We start from the raw sequence: 7,823 nt of genomic DNA, 5'->3' as shown, positions 1-7,823 counted from the left end.
TGAGTGGGTGGAATGAGTAAATGAGTGAGTGGGTGGAATGAGTGAGTGGGTGGAATGAGTCGGTGAATGAGTCGGTGGTGAGTGTGGAACTCAGAGGTACAAAACTCTGATCTGGGCATTGTGTCTGTCGGATGTTCCAGGAGGCCCAAATCCACACTCTGCAGGCTGTCACCATACTCTTTGGCTCTATTGGGTAAAGTCACGTGGGTAAAAGTGGCTGTCACCACTTGTGCACAGGGTGAGCGTTGCATTGTGGGCGCTGAAACGCCACTGCTCCCTTTTCTCGAAGGGCACGGGTGGCTACGTACGGTGTGAAAGAAGTTCAGCATTCGCGCGTATGTACGGTGCTAAAGAAGTGCAACATATATACGTACGTACGGAAAAAAAACCGCCCTAGGTGCGTGACGTCATTTATGGACGGCCCCTAACGTAGGGGGTGTATAAAGCACGATCGGCGATACCACGTGAGACGCGCAACGAGGCGCGTGGGTAGCCTCTCGAAGCATCCAGCAGCATCCCAGTGCCTTGCTGCGCGATGATGACGATGATGATGACGATGATGACGATGACGATGATCTACATCATTAGACCTCTTTTGCCAGTACCAAAATATACTAATAGGGGTTTTCCCCTTTTTTCTGGCAACAAAACTGAAACCTTTTTACAAGGATTCATGTTACTGCATTAACCACAATACCTGCAGTCAAAATGCAAACGAAAAACATACTATGATAATATATGCATACTATATGAATTGTCCTTGAAACTGATTAGTCCACACCAAAGCCGTCCCTTGGTGTGGACCAATCAGTTTCAAGGACAATGCATCATATATTATCATAGTATGTTTTTTGTTTGCATTTTGACTGCAGGTATTGTGGTTAATGCAGTAACATGTGTGTAAGCCAAAAGAAAGAGCTAAGAATATGAATTACTGCAGTCACGAAAGCTTTAAATCAAAACAGAGATGATGCTTCATGTGTCTCTGTGCTAACTCGTTCTGCTTGGATGTCTATATATGTGTATGCGGTCTGTATATTTTTTAGATTTTAAATTTTACACTTAACTTACAATTTAGCAATCTTTGAAACAACGTAATCAACCTGACCTTGCGTTAATTGTGTTTTGACCGACCGTCTGTGTTGCGTTATATGGTTTCCAAATCTTGCTAAAACCTTGTTTGATTTCGTGTGCTCCCACGTTTCTCTCTCTCTGTATCCCCTGGTGTATCTGTGTCTGTATATATATCTGCGGTTATGTGTCTCCTCTCTCTCGTAAATTTAGCTCTTCTGTACCTGATGATGATTGCTTGTGTTGCGATCGAAACGTCGTATGCTATTATTTAATGTATTATTTTTTTCTTTCTACGTGACTTTACCGAAAGATCTAAAGAGCAAGAAAAATAAGACGAGGTTTCACCCTTTCTGGCAATGAAACAGGTGGTGCGTTAAGAAGTTCAAACGCCAAATAGAAACCTCGTGGAAGGAATCAAGTTGCTGCATTAGCCACACAGATTAATTGTGGTGGACATGCAAACAAACACGCTCTGATACTGGTGGGAACCTCCTGGTTACACCACCAGCCCACAGGGGATTATTGTTGTGTCCGTCCGTCCGTCGTGCATCCACAAATGGGAGGGGTGGGGCTGGGTGGGGAGAGTGGGGTGGGTGGGGAGGGGCTGGTCACCCCGTGGTGCCCTTATAAAACTCATCGTTTAACCTACTCACGCCGGCTTGTGCCCGCCCTCACAGTCGGGCATATTGTGCGGAACACACAACGTGGTGCCGCCGTTGACCCTGGCCATTGACCGAGCAACCCAACGTTCCTACCAGCTCCCTCCGCAGGAGAATGTGTTAATACAGGTAGTTCTCGAGTTACGATGGTCCGACTTACGATATTTCGATCTTACGATAGCGATACGACAAAATTGCCATCAACAACCTAACATCGTTCAAGTATGCAGACGGAGGACAGAATCTTGGTGAGTACAGTAGAATATGATACGTTACGATACGTTCAATGCATGTGTCATATATAGCTTTAGCGATTTCATTTTAGGGTTACCACGATACGATACATACGTTCAATGCATGTTAAAAGTTTTTTTTTATAGCAGATAGGATTGTTTCCTGAAAAGACTTTCAATGAAATTGCAGTTCATATAGGTAGGCTAAGTATTTACCTTGTTTTTTTACTTAAAACTTTACTGTGCAATACATTATTGTAATTAATAAATACCCACAGTATATAGTTTATACAGTACGGTACTGTAAATTGTTCTGTTTTGCTCAATTATCACCATTCTTCAAGACTCCTGGGTAGGTTGGCCATCTTCGACTTACGATATTTTCCACTTACGATGGGGTCGTCGTAACGCATCTCCATGGTATGTAGAGGACTACCTGTATATGGCATTGTGAAACGGATTGACCTACACCAGAGAGAGCAGCCTTCTTTAAGGCCTTGTCTCACCACCAGTATCAGACCAGGGAACGCCAAGAGGCGAACAGTACAAGGACAATGCACGTAGCAGAGCATGTATAGCTCGGGGTGAGCAGTTCTATCACGGGACCTTTTTTTTGCGAGCATCAAAGTGTGAAAAATAAGACGAGGTTTTACCGGCAATAAAACCAGGTGGTGTGTTAAGATGTTCTAACACCAAAATAGATTATACCTTTCGCAAGGACTCGTGTTCCGGTTTCTATGGACTTCTCGACCTGGTTAAACTAACCCTAGCTAGGTTTGGGCGGGCTCCAGAGATGCGCGGAGTCAACGTCTGGGTGGGGTCCGACGTTTCGAGCCACACCGCTGCCGCGGCAATGCGAGCGGGCTCCTCGAAATCACGCGCGGAAAGGATGGACGGGCGCACGCACGTACACAACGTTGAACTTGTTTCGCAAGCGTACGTAGCGAAGCGTGCTCATCGGAGGTGGCTGCACACTGCACCGTGTCCCATATTTAACGGGAGCCCCTTTGGGGGGAGGGTGGCAAGGTTGGTGGTGGTGGCCCCTGAAAATGTCAAATACTCTGAGTCAAACTTCTAAATAGCACATCGTGCGGGGCAGTGCGGTTATGCGTCTACCCTGCTCCTCCTCCTGTTGCTCTTGCTCCTGCAGCTGTTGTTCCTGCTGCTCCTCCGGCTCCTGTTGCTGCTCCTCCGGCTCCTGTTGCTGCTCCTCCGGCTCCTGTTGCTGCTCCCCCGGCTCCTGTTGCTGCTCCTCCGGCTCCTGTTGCTGCTCCTCCTGCTGCTCCTGCTGCTCCTGTTGCTGCTCCTGCTGTTACACCGCTGTGACAGCTCCCCCCCCCACCCCCACACATTTCCTAGATGGTGACAAAATAATTCCTCCAACCTTCCCTTCGCGTAATTTCTCGCCAAGGCTTTGGGTTGAGAGAGGGGGGGGGGGGCGGGGGTGAACGCATTCTCGTGAGCGGCCTAGGGCACCGGTGAATATTTCATGGGGAAGAAATGAGATTTTTATTTATTCAGCAGCTCCGCGAGCCCGGCTCGAGACGCTGGGGCGGCCCCGGCTGAGGCCTCGTTGCTGGCGCGTGCAGAGTTCAAGCAAGGCGAAGATTCCCCGTGCAGCCAACGCGTGCTGTTGTTACATTTGAATCACAGTTCTCATGATCACTGTTACATTGTTTTATAGGCTTTATTTTGGTGATTTTGAAAACGTTTTGGTTTAGCCATGTTTTTTTTTTGCAGTACAGAGTTAGCCTGGTTTAATTTAAATTGCCTTATGGTTGTTGTTGTTTGACTTGCATCCCACTGGGATTTTTTGCACACAGCGTTGAAATGCGGTGTTTTTTTTCTGGAAGACTTCTGCTGTTTTTTTCCAGGATTTTGCTGTTGCGCGTAGTCACTTTAACATGTTTTCTTGTTCAGATTTTGTGTTTTGTTGCGGGTTGCACCCGAGTCAAGAGCCGCATGGCTCACAGGGCTATCTCCATATATATAAAAGGCAAAGTTGTGAATATGTGTGTCTGTTCAAAATATTTAGCGTACTTCCCGACATGCAACAAACTTTAAATTTGCGGGGGGGGGGGGGGGAGCTCAATAATGCATATTCTATTTGCACGGCAAGTGAGCTGTGACGTCAAATCTGTCACGTGACCCGCGCATGTTGAAGCGTAACGCATTGTAGTGTAGTGGGTAGCGCTGCGCTACGAACCCGGCGACCCGAGTTCGATTCCCGCTCACGGCCACCACTGGTGACGATTATTTGAACCGGTCCTGGGCCTCCCCTAGGTCGACTCAGCCTCAAACGAGTAACTGCTGTGGTGTGTGAGCATCGCCACTGGGGAGACAAAGGCGGCCGGGCGTGGTGAATCCAAGTCCCGGGCGAGCCGGGTAGCCAAGCTCGTACCTAATAGATGAAATGAAACTGCAAGGGCCGTGAGCGAGCGGCCACCACCAGCGGAGTACCGCCACTGCGAGCGAGGGAGATGGGTGGGTGGCTGCTGGGCTGGGTGGGTGGGTGGCCAGTAGCACCACGCCCGGCCGCCTTTGTCTCCCCAGTTTGCGACGCAGTCATTACAAATCCGGCTGTCGCCTGATGAAGCTGAGTTGTAATTACTGGCGAAACGTCGTGCTCGGATTGTACATGTTGTGGATTTTCTCTGCAACACACAACCGGAGCGCCGTACTAGTGACGAATTGGCACGTTATATATTGACTGCACATGTAGTAGTAGCTAGTAGTAGCTACTACTACATGTGTAGTAGATACACGTGTAGTAGTAGCTACGGGCCCCGCACTTTCAAGGGCCCCGCGCTAAATGCTTTCAAGCTATCAATTGCCGGTTCAGTGATTCTGCATTTGCTCTATTACTATAGTACTATACCGCCTTCAACTTTTATGAACGATCGGGTGTTTAAGGTTAGCGATTTGTATTATCTGGCTGTATAGCAAGTGAAAAAATTCAATTACTTTACTATGCGAGTATTAATGTTTTATTTTTAATATTTATAAAGGGCCCTTTATAACATATGCTTCGGGCCCCGCACTAGCTTAAACCGGCACTGTTAGTATCTCTACATCGTTTTATATTTATTAATTACTGTCACCGTGAGACTTGTCTTCCTCTGAACCCCCAATGCGCAGTGCAACTAAAATGAAATAAATATAAAGTTGTACAGGCTAAAATATTGTTGTTATATACGGGGTTAAAAAAAAACCCATCCGTGGTAGCTACAATCAGTCAAAGTGAGTCGGGAGAAAGGAGGGGGGGGCACAGAGCCCCCCCCCCCCCACCTCGTTGAAATAGGTAATTGTGCCCCTGCCGCTCCCACACAACATACATACAACATACATACAACATACGTACAACCTCCATACAACATATGCACAACATACATACAATATACAACATACATGCAACATACACACAACATGTACAATATCCATACAACATACGTACATCATACGTACAACATACAACCTACATAAACACGTGCGATAATACATTTAACAACTCCAATTCGGTGGGGCACAGTCCCCATGCCCTCCCCATGCCCTCCCCATGGCCTCCTCTCGCCCTCCTCTCGCCCTCCCCATGCCCTCCCCATGCCCTCCTCTCGCCCTCCTCTCGCCCTCCTCTCGCCCTCCCCATGCCCTCCCCATGCCCTCCCCATGCCCTCCTCTCGCCCTCCTCTCGCCCTCCTCTCGCCTTCTAGGCCGCTGCGTTAAACGTCTCTCTGTCTCTCAGCCCATCATCCACGTGCCACCCCAAATTGTCGGGAAGCCGGAGGAGCGAGCGGTGCCGCCGACCCTTCACGTAGCCTCCGCCTAGCCCCTGGCTGTCGGGTCAACCTCTGGGGGCCGTGAGCCGAGGGCGGGTGGGGTACGGCTGGGTCCCCCTGGGTCCCGCTGGGTCCCGCTGGGTCCCCCTGGGTCCCCCTGGGTCCTGCTGGGTCCCGCTGGGTCCCCCTGGGTCCCCCTGGGTCCTGCTGGGTCCCGCTGGGTCCCCCTGCGTCCTGCTGGGTCCCGCTGGGTCCTGCTGGGTACCGCTGGGTCCCCATTGGGTACCGCTCGGCGTTAACGCTGTCTTGTCTCCTTTTTTTACGATCAGAGGAACCAAGAAGATGCTCGGTACTCTTTGGTTCTATTCGGTAAAGTCACGTAGGTAAAAAATAAAATAACAAAAATCACGACATTTCGGCCACAACACAAGTGGCCTTCATCAGGTGAAGGGACCGGACTGTCCAGAGGACAGACAGACTGGACTGTCCCTTCACCTGATGAAGGCCACTTGTGTTGTGGCCGAAACGTCGTGATTTTTGTTATTTTATTTTTTACCCACGTGACTTTACCGAATAGAACCAAAGAGTATGGATCCTTGCAGTCACGAAAGCTTCATTCTAAGATGCTCGGTGTAGTCGGCACTTTGCTTCGTTAGTCATTTCGGTTTTTTTCAGTGCTTTGCTTTATGTGCCCTCCCGCCTTGTCTCCTGAGCGCACTTCCTATTCATTGCCATGCTTTAAACCTATTCATTGCCATGCTTTAAACCTATTCATTGCCATGCTTTAAACCTATTCATTGCCATGCTTTAAACCTATTCATTGCCATGCTTTAAACCTATTCATTGCCATGCTTTAAACCTATTCATTGCCATGCTTTAAACCTATTCATTGCCATGCTTTAAACCTATTCATTGCCATGCTTTAAACCTATTCATTGCCATGCTTTAAACCTATTCATTGCCATGCTTTAAACCTATTCATTGCCATGCTTTAAACCTATTCATTGCCATGCTTTAAACCTATTCATTGCCATGCTTTAAACCTATTCATTGCCATGCTTTAAACCTATTCATTGCCATGCTTTAAACCTATTCATTGCCATGCTTTAAACCTATTCATTGCCATGCTTTAAACCTATTTATTGCCATGCTTTAAACCTATTCATTGCCATGCTTTAAACCTATTCATTGCCATGCTTTAAACCTATTCATTGCCATGCTTTAAACCTATTCATTGCCATGCTTTAAACCTATTCATTGCCATGCTTTAAACCTATTCATTGCCATGCTTTAAACCTATTCATTGCCATGCTTTAAACCTATTCATTGCCATGCTTTAAACCTATTCATTGCCATGCTTTAAACCTATTCATTGCCATGCTTTAAACCTATTCATTGCCATGCTTTAAACCTATTCATTGCCATGCTTTAAACCTATTCATTACCATGCTTTAAACCTATTCATTGCCATGCTTTAAACCTATTCATTGCCATGCTTTAAACCTATTAATTGCCATGCTTTAAACCAACATTTATTAAATGACAATTATTTTTCCATTATTTTCTTTTTACCAGGTAAGGCCCCACTCAGCTGCTATGTAGTGCTGTTTTTCAGAAGCGACCTGCCTATCGCAAATGATAGCTTGACGAAGTAGTGGCGGCTCATCATCATCATCGCGTGGACATGTACAGCAGCAGCCGAAAACTCTCAACGCGTGACGTCGATTCTAAACGAGGAGGTAAAAAAAACGGAGAAAAAAATCCACGCGACCCCGGAGAGAGAGAGAGACACGCAAACTCCAAACATACAGCAGCAGGCATCGTCAGGGTCGGGATCGATCCCACGACCTCCAGGCGAGGTAGTTAACATCTCCGAGCCACCGTGACGATGATGAGAGAGAGACACGCAAACTCCAAACATACAGCAGCAGGCATCGTCAGGGTCGCGATTGATCCCACGACCTCCAGGCGAGGTAGTTAACATCTCCGAGCCACCGTGGTGATGATGAGAGAGAGAGACACGCAGACTCCAAACATACAGCAGCAGGCATCGTCAGGGTCGCGATTGATCCCACGACCTC

This window comes from Petromyzon marinus, chromosome 61 (genome assembly GCF_048934315.1).
Source record: "Petromyzon marinus isolate PM22_M1 ecotype Great Lakes invasive population chromosome 61, UKy_Petmar_22M1.pri1.0, whole genome shotgun sequence".
In the NCBI taxonomy this organism is placed as follows: Eukaryota; Metazoa; Chordata; class Hyperoartia; order Petromyzontiformes; family Petromyzontidae; genus Petromyzon; species Petromyzon marinus.
This window is presented reverse-complemented; position numbering follows the sequence as displayed.